The 15,323-nt window shown below is 37.7% G+C and overlaps 1 protein-coding gene across 1 annotated transcript in view; it reads left to right on the forward strand.

Annotated features, from left to right (window-relative positions):
• LOC126094010 (protein KRTCAP2 homolog) overlaps positions 1-7,649 on the forward strand; it is a 42,571-nt gene extending 34,922 nt beyond the window's left edge. The window contains exon 6 of the mRNA XM_049908763.1: positions 7,536-7,649. The gene's annotated coding sequence lies outside the window, so the exon portion shown is untranslated. The remainder of the gene's footprint in view (positions 1-7,535) is intronic.
• The last annotated feature ends 7,674 nt before the right edge of the window (positions 7,650-15,323 follow it).

Below are 15,323 nucleotides of genomic sequence, written 5' to 3' on the forward strand. Positions count from 1 at the left end.
CAGCACTTATGTTTCTTACAAACTTACTTTTCGTCTCTTGAACTGTTACTGTTGCATCCATTTCGATGCTGAGTGCTGCTCCATTAGGATCTTGTAATATCTTCAGTCATAACGTTGCACCTGTTGTTGGCGGCACATGCCTCTAGTTCCTTTGTGAGTACTGTTTTAATTTTAATAGTTCTCTTAGTTTATCCTCCTTGTGTACCAATTCACTGTAGATTGTCCAGTTGTGATAGTCATGTGTAAGGCTCTATCAGTTCGGTGGAGTGGTATATACCGAACAGTCAAGTAGTATGTCAAATGTCTTCTTCACATGCAGCAAACATGAAAACATATTGATAATCTCTAATAGAGCGAAGGTGTTTACAATATGAGTAACTCATTCTGTAGGACAGTATATTAAATTTTGAAAACAGTTTCAAGTGTTGTGGTTTTAGCCTTGTGCAAGGGCACTTAAGTCTTTGTATGTATTAAATGTTCAGTGAGGCTAATTGTGGGGTACTTATCCTTTTCTTCGTGTACTGGCCATATTCATACCACGCTATTTCAGCTGCAGTTTTCCTTTTTTATTCCTTATGCCTTGGTCTTACCTTTAGCCCAGTAGCCCCCATTCATCAATGTGGGGCTAGGGATGGCTCTGAGGACAGCCAACTTTGCTCATGTTTCTCTGGTGCCTGTCAGGACTATCAGCAGATGGGGTTTCACTCGGCATGGCCTACACCTAAAAAGGACTGGGAAGGGAAGATTGGTACAGATGATTAATGAAAGTATAGGGGGTGGATCTCGGGCCACACATGGTCAAATACCTGTTGTCATAGGCAGGAGAAGTAGGTCTTTTTTAGGATAAATCCAGGCAACAGGTTCCCCTGCCTAAAGAGTATCTCCAGCAGTTTAAAAAAATACTGAAACAATCACTCACATGACAGATTTTAACACTTCATATATCACACATACCAGATGTCACAAAGAAAAACAAACCTTTGGAAAGAGTAATATGGGCATGTCACAAACTTACCAATCCTCCATCAAAACATGCAATCAATAAAACATAAAATACAACTATCAGAAGTTGAGCTCCAATTTTTGAAATGCACAGTACTTTGTATTACTGAGCACTGGTGTAGAGACACAGAAATCCAACATGTAGTATTATCATTGTATGAAAGGGCAGATTCTTACTGCAGAACTACTTCAAGGGGTGGAGGATCATGCATTTATATCAATAAAGGAACACAGTTAAAATCAAGACATGACCTCAGTACAGTAAGTGACAACAAAACACTTTGAAATATTAGCTATTGAATTAACAGCACTTCATATTACCAAGAAATTAATCATTTTGTATGTGTATAGGTGGTAGTGTGGACACTCTTTTCAATAAATTAACAGAAGATCTAGATAAAGTCTCAAGTACAAAGGTCAACATAATTCTATGTGGTGACATTAAGATCAACAGTAATATCATAAATGAATCCAGCAGCACCTTCATAAACATCCTTCAAAGTTTTGGCATGTCCCTATTGGTCAATAGTGCAACAAGGGTTACTACAATGACTGCATCAGTAATTGACCATGTGGCCACAAATATGGGCAGGGAAAAATGTGATGTAGCTGTAAGAAATCTCAGACTATCAGATCATCTCTGTCAAATAACAACAGTAAAATCAGTCATTGAATCATTCCCTGAACTGCAAGCCTACAAACAACATCTATCAGAAATAAAAATAAATTTTTTTTTAAAAGAACTAAGAAAACAAAGCTGGGATTAAGTGTATAAGGAAACCAATGTGAATATGAAATTCTCTAAATTCTCCACATTGTTTAAATTTAACTTTGAAAAGGCATTTCCAAAAGTATGCACGTCTCTATCAACATCTCACAAAAACAGATGGATAACTGCGGGTATTAAGAAGTCCTCCCAAACACTTAAACACCTCAGTTCCATGAAAAAGATTCGCAATGGTTCAGAATTCTTACAACACTTAGCAAACTATGCAAATGAGCATTTTTCAAGTATTGCAGAGAAGTTACAGCAAAAATTCCCCAAAACCAATATGACACCTGTAAGTAATGTTGCACTAAATACAATGATGTTACTTCCAACCACAGAGAATGAAGTCAATAAAACTCTTCAAAAACTAAAAAATAAGAAGTTAGTAGACTTAGGTGGAGTACCAATGTGTGTACTGAAACAATGCATAGGGATTGAACAAGGTCCCTTAACAAATATAATAAATGAATCCTTCACATCAAGAACATTTCCACAGCAGTTAAAACAGGCAAGAGTTGTACCTTTGCTTAAGGAAGGTAATGCAGAAGACAGAAAATTACCAGCCCATTTCACTGCTGTCAACATTCTCAAAAATAATAGAAGCAATTATGAAAGACAGATTAATGAATTACCTGAATAAATACAATCTTTTAAGCGAATCTAAGTTTGGTTTCCGAAGTGGCAAAAATGGAGTCAGCCATAGTAGAATTCACAAAAGTTGTACTTGATGCTCTTGATAAAGATGAGTGTGTCACAGGCATATTTTTGGATCTTTCTAAGGTGTTTGATAAAGTTGACCACTAGATTCTATTAAATAAATTATAAGCATTAGGAATAAGAGGGGTAGCTAATGACTGGTTTTGATCATACCTAGCAGACAGGGTACATACTTCAAATAGATCTAAACATTTACTAGAACACTTATCAGAACCAAAATACATTAATATAGGGATTCCTCAAGGTAGCATATTAGGACCAATACTATTCCTGGCATACATCAATGACTTCCCCAGCAGTGTTACTCATGGTGAAAAAATTCTCTTCTCTGATGACAGCAATATTATAGTCACTGAGAAAACAAGAGAACTCAGTGCCGAGAAAGCAAATGAAACTCTCAAGGAAGTTTATGATTGGTCAATAAGCAATAAAGTGACATTGAACATAAAGAAAGCTAATGCCATGACTTTCAGTTTGAAGAGGAAAAATGACTGTGTTAAATTAAATGTAGATGGCACCTCTATAGACTGTGTAACAAATGCAAAATTTTTTGGAATGAATATTGATTCTCAGTTGAAGTGGTGTGAACACACAAAACGTACTTGCAAACAGAATGTCATCAGTATGTTATGCCCTAAGAATCCTATCAACAGTGTGTAACATGCCGTGTCTTTTAGTTGCATATTATTCACATGTACACTCAATTCTTAGCTATGGCATTTTTTTGGGGGAACAAACACGCAAAATATGAACAAAATTTTCAAACTCCAGAAAAGAGCCGTAAGAATAATAACCAAAAATTCTAGTCGAGCTCATTGTAAGATCTGTTCAAAACACTGGGGATTTTAACTGCTCCATGTGAATACATTTACCAGTCAGTTGTACACATGAAAAATAACATTGGTAATTACTGCACAAACAGCTCTGTCCATGACCATGCAACAAGAGATAGACTAAACTTACATTTGCCAAGAAAAAAGAAACATAAAACTCAAAACAGCATTTTATACCAAGGAATAAAACTGTACAATAAATTACCAAAAGAGAATAAAGAAATTGCAAAAATACACTTTTTTAAAAAAAGGCAGTTAAAAAGTACCTGTTATGCAATACATTTTATACATTGGAGTGTTACTTAGATCAGAGTAGGGGTCTGATAAAAAATGTTATACAAATAAATAATAATAATTATTATAAAACATTCCACATAACACTTTCACTTTGTTTTTTTCCTTCTTTTTTTCCTTTCTAGAAATACTTACCCCAAGCTATGCATAGCACAATACTGACACCTCTTCTTCTTTCTGAGCTCAACATCTCATTCATTATGGAGGGATGCTGACTCAGTTTTTCAGGATAGCAAATTGGAAGTTGCGATACAGAAAATGGCCCAGAGATCACCAGTGTGTGTGTGTGTGTGTGTGTGTGTGTGTGTGTGTGTGTGTGTGTGTGAAGTGTTACGAAACAATGTGTGTGTAGTGTGTGCAGTGACTGATAGTGAGATATGAGTGAACAGTGTGGCACTACATTATTAAATAAGTTATTTGTAAAAAAAGTATTGTATACCAGGAGTAAATCTAATGATTGTCTCTAACTGGAAGCCTGTAAACATATGTGTATACGAATTGGCTTATTTTCAATTGGTCTAAACGTGTCAGTACTTTGACATGTCCTATATCCTTGTAAAAAGAGATCTACGGATGAATAAAGCTGCTGCTGCTGCTGCTACTACTACTACTACTACTACTACTACTACTACTACTATGCTGTACCTTTCTCTCTACAGTTCACATTTTGCTTTTTAGTTGTGGCTTTTCTTGGAAACCAAGGTGCACTAGAAGTTTCTTTATGAGTGGTGTGCATTTATGGATATCCTCCAGAGTTATCTCCACTTCTTGAAGTCTTTTTCTTTCTCAGTTAACCACAACACAGTTTTCTTGTTGGGAAAGCAACAGAAATTGCTCAATCTTGTAGGACTCATATGAATAATGTGAACATAATAACAGCTTATTGTAGTTGACTTCTGTCCCACAGTTACTTTCTTCTACCATTGTGTCCAACTGGGCCGTTCCCCTATTGGTCTCAGTGTCAGTGAGATACAACAATCATTTATGTATTTAGTTTTTTTTTCCTGATTGGTTAGTGTTTGCATAAAAACAATGTGGGGTGTCTGGGTATCCCCTGATGCAAAAACTTTCTTTGTTCTTCCTGAACTAGTTGTGATGAATACTCACTAGGTTTTATTTATTTGTTTCCTTAAGTGTCGGTACTTGAGTGGTCTGTTGTTAATTTTGAATGATCATGTCAGGTCTTGGCTTCGGTTTCCCCTGTGATTTCTGGGGAAAGACTATTTATGCATAAAATAGCTGCTATACAGTTCTCTGTTGTAAGTGTTTGCTTCATTGTTGGTGTCCTGTTACTGGCAATATTTTGCTCAGCATGGTTTCATGAAGCACTGTAGTTGAGCTAAATTTCCATTATGTGCAATTACAGTTTCAGTTATGGACTGGTCCTCTTTGATTATCTTCATACTTATAGGATTTGAAGCAAGTAGGTGGACATCAATATCCTGAAGCAATAAAACCAAATTCTCAAAAATTCTGAAAAAAAATCACCTTTGAAGATTAGACAATTTTCAAGCACTGTTAAGTATGAAACATTCGAATTTTATTAACAGAGTTGGCACTATGTGAGTCCTTGGAATGAAAGTCATATTATCATAAAGCTTCTGGTTTGAATATTGCTAGTAGCAACAGCTTTTGTACTTTTATTATTAAATTCATAACATAAGAGAAAGGCAATCACTTACCTACACTGGCAGTATGCACACTTGTGTGCTGTCCACGGTATGGTGCCATGCAATCCTAGTCAGTTTAATCATAGGCAAACGCTTTTAGCATGTTTTGTCCAGATGATAAATGTTGGGATTTGGCTCTAAGCAACCACTTTGCTATGCCAGAATTTTTTAAAAAGCTATCGCCTGATGCTGCATCTCTTTTGATGTGAGACTGGTTGACTTTTTTATGAAAAGTACTATAACAGCCAGTGCAAAAGATTTTATTCACCTTGTAGAGGGACCAGTGCGTGGTGCACAGACACACGTAATAGGAAACACTAAAACTAGTGTCTTTGAGCTTTTCTAGTAAGAGAGAGAGATAGAGAGTGTGTGTGTGTGTGTGTGTGTGTGTGTGTGTGTGTACTGGAAAAAGAGCAAGAGGCCAAGAGCTAGTATTGGCTGTTTCCTATTATGTGTTTGTGTGCCATACACCAGCCCTTTTTAAGTAGGTGGTTACCTTCCTCTTATTTGATGTATTTTTCTATCTATGAATTTCCAGTATTATTGTTTATTAAATTCTGCTTTATTAACAAATGAAAATGTCAGTTAACAACTATTACATCATTTTTAATACTTCACATTCACAAATCCTTGTATGGAGTGCAAGATGTTGCCAAGCAGATATGATTTCAGTTAGTATGGAAATTAATTTCATTATCTTTTAAATTCAGTGGGTAGGTGGTAAAAGATTTTTATTGCTAAATACTTCACACCTTTCTGTGCCACGCGAAGGCTGAATGGTGAACAGTGTAAATGATTGCTCCTTCTAGTACAGGTGGTTATAATTGAAGTGCAGCTACTTAAGGAGGTACAATTTGGGCTGTAATTATCGTATGGCGGTGAAACTTGGTAGATATGCTAATGCGATAATGCAGAACAGATTTACACAGGAAAAAATTAGTTCCAGTTTCAGCCACCAGGTCCAAATCTGGCACTGTACACTATTTGTATAACTCCTGTTTTGGCCACCAGGTGCAAATATGGCAATGTACATTATTTGTATGATGGTGTGATATGCACTCTGTCATTTGATAATCCATAACGTCAGTCTGGCTACCAAGAAGAGAATGGCGGCAATTACAGTGTTGCATTGAGAGAGTATCACCAGTGGCCTTGCCTGAATGGTAAAACCGGTTCCCATCTGATCACCAAATTTAAACGCTGTCGGGCTTGGCTATCACTTGGATGGGTCACCTTCAGTGTCTGCTGAGTGCTGTAGGCAAGCGGGGTGCACTTGGCCCTTGTGAGGCCAATTGAGGAGCTACTTGATTGAGAAGTAGGAGCACCAGCCATTAAAACTGACAAAGGCTGGGAGAGTGCTGTGCTGACCACATGCCCCTCCATACCCACATCAGGTGATGTCTAAGGGCTGAGTATGACACAGCAGCTGGTCAGTACCATTGGGCCGTCAAGGTCTGTCCAGACGGTATTTGTTTCTGTTGTGAGAGTATCACTGATGGAAAGGTCTGAGGAGAGATCCAATGTTAAATTGTTTGAAGATGATGATGGTAAAATTCGAAAACAATGCAGCAATGTTATGAATCTGCTCATTGGTTTCTGGCACATATCGAAGTTGATGACAACTGGCCGGGCAATATTCTGTGAAGTGATGAGGCACATTGGACACTACAGTGTGCAGTGAATATACAGAACTGCTGAATTTGCGGTACTGTTAAACCACATGTTGTGCACAAGGAGCCATTGCCCTCGCCATACATGACTGTGTGGTGTGGCTTCACAAGCACCATTATCATTGGTCCATTCTTCTTTGAAGAGAATATAACCAGAGGCCCTGTCAGATGTACCGTGATGTCTGCATGTCATCAAGACCTCCTTGTACAGCATGTGCTTTGGAAAAGTTCAACTATGTGGAAACCATTATTTTCATGCGTGGTTTTCTGAGTTGTTTGACCTCTTCTGCCTGTGTCACGTTCCTAATCCACTACATATAAAAGCATTTCTATTTGCCTTTATTGCATTCACATTGCTAGATTTGCACCTGGTGGTGAAAATTGGAACCAATTTTGTTCCAGGATAGATTGGATCCACGTTAATGCATTGGCATATCTACCAAGTTTCTTTGCCATAATAATTATACTATGGCCCTCCATGAGTAGCTGCACTTTTAATTATAATCAGTCAGTATTATATTTATGAATGTTACTGTTGTTTTCAAACTATAATGTATCTAATTACATGTTTCTGTTGCAGGAGTGTGTCTTCCAGATAAGAAAAACAAAAACTTCATATCTCAAAAAGCTCAGCATGAAATGTTATAACTCTTGTACAAATTACATAAAAATGGAAAAACAGTATCCTGAACAAGTTTTTGTAAAATACTTATTGTCATTATTAGTTAATATACACAATATACATTTTATAAAGAGTGCTTCCATTTATGAGCACTGGAGTATGAGCAAAAGAACTTGGGTCGTAGATGCAGAGACAGTGCAAGGAGGGGGGAGGGGACAAGGGTAGTGGTGGTGGGGGTGCTCCTTTGTGAATGACCACTATTTGGTAGAGGAGTTGCAGTTCGACAGCTGAAGCCTATAGACAACCCTACACCTCACATGCTTGTAATCTACAGCTAGTGAGTCTGCAAATGATCGTTTAAACAGGTTGTGTCAATATAACCAAAAAAGAGTCACATAAAGAAAGGCTCAACCAAAACAAAACAAGATCGACCTTCCACTCCCAAAATGAAATAGCCTAAAACAAGTAAGAAGTAAAAAATTTAGTATCTTCGACAATGTTACTTACTACAATACTGACAATGTAAAACAAAGAACATTTGTGACGTGTAAGTTGTGTCAGTCCCCCGGGATAACCTGTTGTGCAGCTTTACCCAAAGTTATTTTATTCTGCATCTTCCCCAAGTAGGGAAGCTTTGGGAGGTACTTGTAGCTACATTTACCCCTCCTTTATTGAGTAATTGGACTAGCTAGTGGCTCGTACAGCCCTATCTGCCACAGTTTTCAATAAGAGATTTTTGCCTCTCCCAACACAAATTTAATGAATAGAACAAAAATCCTGTCCAAAGTCGCAAATTTTACTTTTTTATTCACTCGATGACTAGTTCCGGGCTGGGACTCATTTTCAAATCATCATAACATTGTCTAAAATGGCATTTTCGAAGGTGCGAAAACCATGTCAAAAATGTGCAACGAACAGTTACAGCACACACAGAATAGTTATCTGCACACAGAATAGTTATCTGTAACTGTTCATTCCACATTTCTGATATGGTTTTCACAACTTTGGAAAAGATATTTTCGACTAAGTTACAAAGATTTTAAAATGGGTCTCAGCCCAAAACTAGTCATCGAGTGAATAAAAAAAGTAAAATTTGCAACTTTGGACTGATCTTTCGTTCTGCTGGTCAACAAAAGTTGCAGACCCACAGCTACTCCAATATGCTGGAAGTTTGTAAAAATTTAATGGTATTGTATATAATGAATGTACCTGATTCTGTAGAACTTTCCATGCACTGTAGTGCATGAAGGCTGCAGTGCCATGCTACATAGTGAAGACACAGCTACGAGAACACTTGGAAGTGTGTAGGCTGGCATGTCACAGTCAACTGGTCACCCCTTCAGAATAGTGGGATGTAATTTCCCAATGCTTTTGATGTGAATGTGTTTCTGTGCTCGTAACACATTATTTTGAGTGAACTGTACCCCCCTTCTGATAGTTGCAGTACCATGTAGATTGTTAAAATACAAATACAGTAAATACAGGGTGTTCAGAAATTCCCATTATAAACTTCTAGGATGCATAGAGGGAAGTGAGTAAAATAATATTGTGAATAGGAATGTAATTCCAGAAATGTACTATTTCCATTCTACAATGGGTTCAATTCAGATGTTTAATCCATCCATTTGTGCTTGAAGATTTGAATTGGGTGAGAGAGTAGAGCTATTAGGTTACAATTTGAAAGGAAACATTCATTTATCACTTACGCATAGTTGTTTGTATTAACACTTAAACATTACATGTTTACATTATTCCAAAACAATAAAGAACCCTGTATACTGTATGTACAGAACAATACTGCTGTATTGCAACAGCGACTCTGTGTTACCACCAATGTTGTTACAGATACTGTACTTACAAAGCATTTTCTGATACATGTGCACCAGAACATAGTACATTTCCATCCCACCTGGTGTCCCTTCTATTTCTAGTGCAGTGGCCAGAACTGGTGTCAGCCGATCTTCTGTCTCTACAGGAGTCTCATAAATTAAACTTGGCATGCAACCCCACAAGAGTTAGACAATAGGAGTTAAATCCTGTGATTGCGAAGGCCACAATGTTGGAACACTTCGGGCAATCCATCTTTGCTATATTGTCTGTTGAGATTCTCAGAACTGCACATGAGAAGTAAAGTGGTGCACCATCATGCTGAAACCACATTTCCCGATGGACGTTCAGTGGCACAGCTTCCGCAAACAGGTCCAATATGTTTTGTAGGAAGATCAAGTATGCAGGACCAGTTAGCTAGAGTGGAAGGAGATATGGCTTAGTCACATGACCGTCCAGAATAACTGCCCACATTTTAATGCCAAACCAGTGTTGAAACACCTTGGGCATATGTGGCACAAAGGTTTTTGTCTGCCCGGAGATGGCTGTTCCGCGAATTCAGAACACAGTCCCTAGCAAACTTACATTCATCTGTGAAGAGAACTCAGTGTGCAAACAGGGGTATGTCAATGCGGTGGTGTAGGAACCACACGTTTTGGCCTTTATATTTGGCCATTTGAAGTGGTTCTAAGAACTGCCATAAATAATAATGATATATTAACATTATTTTTTAAAAAGGGAAAGATTACAAGCTTGCGGAAACAATTAAACACCGAGCGAGGTGGTGCAGTGGTTAGCACACTGGACTCGCATTCGGAAGGACGATGGTTCAATCCCGCGTCCGGCCATCCCGATCTAGGTTTTCCGTGATTTCCCTAAATCGCTCCAGGCAAATGCCGGGATGGTTCCTTTGAAAGGGCACGGCCGACTTCCTTCCCCATCCTTCCCTAATCCTATGAGACCGATAACCTCGCTGTTTGGTCTCTTCTCCCAAACAACCAACCACCCAAACAATTAAACATATCTATTTCCGTGCTAATGCAAGATTTTCTTCACTTGACATAACAAATAAGTATATTAAATTTCCTTTAAGCAAAACAATTATAATAATAAAAACAGTTTTGTAATGAGGTATAATTACTTTATTTATCAAAATACAATATACCTTCAGAAAGACAGATGTATAATAGATATAAAACAATGCAGAGGACTACAGATAGAGAGATAATGAATGAAATCTGTTTGGGAGAGCAGTTCATGAAGCCTTCAATCACTGCCATAGCAGGATATTGTTTAATGGTTATTTAATAAATCCAAAGAAATTTTGATCATATGTAAAGGCTGTTAATGGCACCAGAGTTGGCTTTGAGACACTCATGGATGAGACAAGAACTGGAATTGTGAATAACATGAAGGAAAAGAAAAGCATAAATGCTTAACTCAGTTTTCAAACGTTCCTTTATGAAGGAAAACCCTGGAGTGTCACCCCAGTTTAATTCTAAAAAAATGAGCGACAAAGATATTAGTCTCAGTGGCATTGAGAAACAGCCGAAATTGTTAAAACTGGACAAAGCTGCAAGGCCCAATGGACTCCATATCAGATTTTTTACCCAATTTGCAATGATTTAGCTCCTCAGGTAACGATAGCCTATTAAAGATCCCTCAAACAAAAAACCATGCCCAGTAGTTGAAGAAAGCACGAGTCACACCCGTGTACAAGAAGAGTAGCAGAAGTGACCCACAGAACTACCATCCAGTGTCCTTGACATCCATTTGTTCCAGAAACTTCAGAACATACTCTGAGCTGAAACACAGTGAGGTACCTCAAACAAAATGGCCTCCTCCATGCCAATCAGTATGGATTTTGCTAACATTGATCATGTAAAACCTGACTCTCACTTTCTCAGATGACATACTGAAAGTCATGGATCAAGGCAATATTGAGTACCACACCTATGCCTATATTTTTAAAAAAATCTTATGAGATATCAAGTGAAATTTGTGGCTGGACTGAGGATTTCATGGTAGGGAGTACACAGCTAGTTATTTTCGATGTTGAATCATCAACAGACGTAGAGATAACTTCAAGTGTACCCCAAGGAAATGTGTTTGGTTCCTTGGTATTTGTGTTATATATTAATGACCTTGTGGAAAATATTAATAGTCACCTCAGTCTTTTTGCAAATAATGCAGTTATCCATAATGAAGTACAGACTGAAAGAAACTGCACAAATATTCAGTCAGATCTCGATAAGATTTCAAAGTAGTGCAACGATTGGCAGCTTGCTTTAAATGTTCATGAATTTAAAATTGGGCATTTCACAAAATGAAAAAAGTGTAGCACCCTGTAGTATCAGTGAGCAATAAACTTGCACAAATATGTTGGTGTAACACTGCGTAGGGATATTAAATGTAACAATCACATAGGCTTAGTCATGGATAAAGCAGGTAGCAGACTTTGGTTTATTGGTAGACCACTAAGGAAATGCAATCAATGTGCAAAGGAGATTGCTTAAAAATCACTCATGTGATCCATCTTTTAATATTGTTCGAATGTGTGGGACCCTTACCAGATAGGACTGACGGGATATTGAACATATACACAGAAGGGCGACAGCACGAACAGTGTGTACTGTGAACATAACAGGCTGTGGTTGTTTTGAGGGTTGGGAACACTTGAGTGGGAACATCACTGGTACATGGTAGTACATAAACTTAACATTGTAGTGTTCAGTTCCCTGAAAGACGTCAGTAAAAAATTCCACAGAGTGCGAGCTACGTGCCATGATTCAGTTCCGACTTGCAGAAAAAATGGCACCTCCCAAAATTTTTTCATGAATTGAAACAGTTTATTGTGAAGGTGTTATGGATAGGACAAGTTCATTTACTTGGTATAGGGAGTTTAGTAGATGAAGAACTAATGTTCATGATGGACTGAGGAGTGGAAGACTTCCCATTTTGGCTGATGAGTTGATACAAAACTCAAGGAACCTGTTGTGTGTGAAGACCTATGATTGAGAGTTAATGAAGTTTTTACGATGTTTCCACATTTCTTCATAATGTTCTTATACGAGAGACTCACAGAAGTGCTGGGGTACTGAAAACTGTATGCAATATGGGTCCCAAAACAGCTGACACAGCAGCCTAAGAAAAATAGGGTCAGGAGCACCTGCAATTTTCTTGAGCGATTTGAATTGGAAAGTGAGAATTTTCTGAGCTCCATTGTGACTAGAGATGAAATGTGGGTGGTTCATTACATGCCTGAGAGAGGAAGACAGTCGCCATAGTGACGGCACACCAATTCCCCATCTGCCAAAATATTCAAAACCACGATTTTGGGCAAAAAAAATCATGGCCTTACTGTTTCAGGGCCAAAGAGATATCATTTTGGTCAAATTTCTGCCTCAGGAGGGAGAGCATCAATGCACAATGATATTTTGAGACTGTAAGAAAAACTCAAAAGGAGGGGAGTGCTGACAAGAGGAGTATGCTTGTTGCATGACAACGCCCATGTTTGTACAGCCACTAAGGAGCTCTTGGACTCATTTCATTGGAATTTTTTGAACCAATGGGCTCACACTTCCAAGTTCTTTTTAAATTTTGTAAATTGAGGTAATGTTATGTACCCTCTTAATACATGAATTTTTATTTCATACTCTCCTCCACTTCTGATTGCCCCACTTCTTTTGTCAGGCAGTGTGTGATCCAAGGAATAAATAAGTGACTTCAGGCATTTATTCATATTACATCTTAAATGAAAATACATTTGAGATACTTTACTTATTCAAGTTCCATCAGCACCTTGAGCTCCTGTTATAGGCAAGATTTACTGATACCTGCAGCTACAAGATTCACAGACATTGTTGTGTCATTCCAAATCAGCCTAAAATCCATAACACTGTAATGTTGACTATATGCTAATAATAGGAGCTTGTAATTCATTCATTATCAGCTGGAAAAATTATGTATACTGTCTTCTTCTTCTTCTTCTTAACTGTCCCTTTGGTCTGGGAGACCGTATGCATTTTCTACATTCCTCCACCAGTCATTTCTGTTGCTAGCTTTTGTGGCCTGTTCACCTTCTCTCAGACCCGCCGCCTCTGTATTCCTGTGGATATCATCCTTCCCATGTTATCCATCGTTTTCCTCAATCCCTTCTGCATTCCACAGATCCAAAGAATGCTGCTTGCAGTAGTCTTTCCTGTTCCATCCTAATTAGGTGTCCTGCCGACATCAAATTATTATTATTATTTTTATCCTTTGGACAATATCAGCTTGTAAGTACAGATTTGCCAATTCCCAGTTCTTTAATATCCTCTATTCCTGTGACTGGGTGTCCCTTTTCGGGCCAACTATTTTTCTTAATATCTTCTTCTCAAAGACTAGCAGTTTTTGTTTATCTTTTTTCTTTAATGGTAAGTGTTTCAGAACCATGTAGAGCTACCAGGAGAATTACACTTTGGTATGTCTGATTTTAAAACTTTTGGAAACAACTCTACTGCACAGTACGTTCCATAACCCAAAATATGCTCTATTTGCCTCTGCTGTTCTTGCCTTAATCTCAGTTTCCATTCTATTCTGCTTGCTTTAAATATGTGTACTTTTTAAAAAGTGAATTCATCACTTCTTAATGTGTTTTGGACATTGGGTTCCTCACCTATGAGCATATACTCAGTTTTCTCAACCCTGGCTTTACTTGCAATACGTCTGTAAGAACTTGACATGTGCTGCAAGTCCTCTTTGTTACCATTTATTAAAACATTGTCCATATATGCAAGTCAATTTGTTGTGATATTACCCAGCTTTATTTCAGTTTGGTTTAATTTTTGGTGCTCTCTGTTAGTGTTTTCTAAAATTAAATTAATAACTATTGGAGATAATGCTTCTCTTTGTCTAAGACCAGTTCTGATTCCAAAGTGCTCGGACATTCCTGTGATCTTTATTCTGATTTGTGCTAGATGTATTATGTTTTGTAGAAACTTAAACTCTTTTCAAGACATTGTTGATTGTGCCATTGTGTAGGCTGTCACAAGCTTTTTTGAAGTCAACAAAAAGCAAGTGAATATCAACATTAAGTTCCCAACCCCTCTTGGTTACCTGTGTGAGCATAAAAAGTTGCTCTATAGTTGATCTGTTCCTTCTGATACAGCATTGATAGTCCCCTAATATTCTTTCTGCATTTTGGATTCAGTAAATACCGAAGTAGAATTTTGTAGATTACATTAAGGTGAGAAATCCCTTTGTAATTATCACTTGCCAGGTGTTGCCATCCCGATCTAGGTTTTCCGTGATTTCCCTAAATCGCTCCAGGCAAATGCCGGGATGGTTCCTTTGAAAGGGCACGGCCGACTTCCTTCCCCATCCTTCCCTAATCCTATGAGACCGATAACCTCGCTGTTTGGTCTCTTCTCCCAAACAACCAACCACCCAAACAATTAAACATATCTATTTCCGTGCTAATGCAAGATTTTCTTCACTTGACATAACAAATAAGTATATTAAATTTCCTTTAAGCAAAACAATTATAATAATAAAAACAGTTTTGTAATGAGGTATAATTACTTTATTTATCAAAATACAATATACCTTCAGAAAGACAGATGTATAATAGATATAAAACAATGCAGAGGACTACAGATAGAGAGATAATGAATGAAATCTGTTTGGGAGAGCAGTTCATGAAGCCTTCAATCACTGCCATAGCAGGATATTGTTTAATGGTTATTTAATAAATCCAAAGAAATTTTGATCATATGTAAAGGCTGTTAATGGCACCAGAGTTGGCTTTGAGACACTCATGGATGAGACAAGAACTGGAATTGTGAATAACATGAAGGAAAAGAAAAGCATAAATGCTTAACTCAGTTTTCAAACGTTCCTTTATGAAGGAAAACCCTGGAGTGTCACCCCAGTTTAATT

The sequence above is a fragment of the Schistocerca cancellata genome, chromosome 1 (assembly GCF_023864275.1).
Source record: "Schistocerca cancellata isolate TAMUIC-IGC-003103 chromosome 1, iqSchCanc2.1, whole genome shotgun sequence".
In the NCBI taxonomy this organism is placed as follows: Eukaryota; Metazoa; Arthropoda; class Insecta; order Orthoptera; family Acrididae; genus Schistocerca; species Schistocerca cancellata.